The sequence below is a fragment of the Echinops telfairi genome, unplaced genomic scaffold (assembly GCF_000313985.2).
Source record: "Echinops telfairi isolate 266 unplaced genomic scaffold, ASM31398v2 ScPeMD7_5868;HRSCAF=6743_0, whole genome shotgun sequence".
Taxonomy (NCBI): Eukaryota; Metazoa; Chordata; class Mammalia; order Afrosoricida; family Tenrecidae; genus Echinops; species Echinops telfairi.
Window position 1 is genome coordinate 7,884,629 of NW_022109767.1, and position 1,093 is coordinate 7,885,721.

The window sequence follows — 1,093 nt, forward strand, 5'->3', positions numbered from 1 at the left end:
GACCCTGTAAGATCCGCCGTCGTGCATTTCCAAGAGCTGTAAATCTTTGAGGTGCCTTAAAGCCTCATCTTTTTCCAGTGAAGCAGCTGGTGGGTCTGAACTGCTGACCTCTCGCTTAGCGGCCCAATGCTTACTCCACTGCACCATGAGGGCCCCTTCATGAAGGGCTGGAGGTAAGCAAGTACTTCTGGAGTTAGCACAGTCACCTCAATAGGAAACCAACGGCATAAGAGGACTGGGAGAGAGGAGAATTAAAGAACTAATTTTTTTTTCATCTCCAAAACCGGTGAATGTTTCATTGTAGAAAATAAAAAGGAGGGAAGACGATGGTCTTAAAGAAACAGATGAGAGATCCTGTAAATCTACCATCTTCCTGTTGTTTTATAAGACTAATTGTTCTCCAAGAAATCTAACCACTAGGGGTCAGAGTGCCATACTTCTAATGTCACTGGTCTGCTGTATCCATTGACACAGATTAGCCTGACTCGGTTCTGTCGTTAATTGTACTGGTTTCCCAGTCTCTGGCCTGGATGGCGACTCAGCCACCCTTTAATTCGAAGGCTGGACCTGGGCCCAAGCCAGAGCAAGGAGAGCACCGGTTCCCCTCCCACAGCCATGTCCAGCAGAGTGACTGGCCTGTCCAGCTACTGTGGGCATCGGGGCAGTTGCTCTCATGGCTACAATGCGAATGCCTGCTCGGTACCAAAGCTGTTTCACAAGGAAAGTCTAGTTGCGTGCTGAGGGGTGAGCTCAGTACGTACCAAAAAAGCAGCCGTAAGGTCTCCATACAAAGCAGTTTGACCTCTGACCTTTTAGATGTGTGGACAAGAAGATTTCTTCTTTTGTGCTTTGAACTCATAGGAGTGCATTTCCACTGCTGGCAACCAAAAAAAGCCCTACTATGCTTTTAATTGTTACATGTTGGCTCTCTTTGCAAACACCATCGCTATCTCTTCCTTCACCTCAAATAGTAACTTAGTACCCCTTAAGAAATAACTCCCCCTGCCGGGCCTTTCCGCACCCTAGTAGCCTGTCTGCCTTATTCTAGACCTGTGAGGTAAAGGGCATCAACCCATATGTGTTCCTCTCCCCC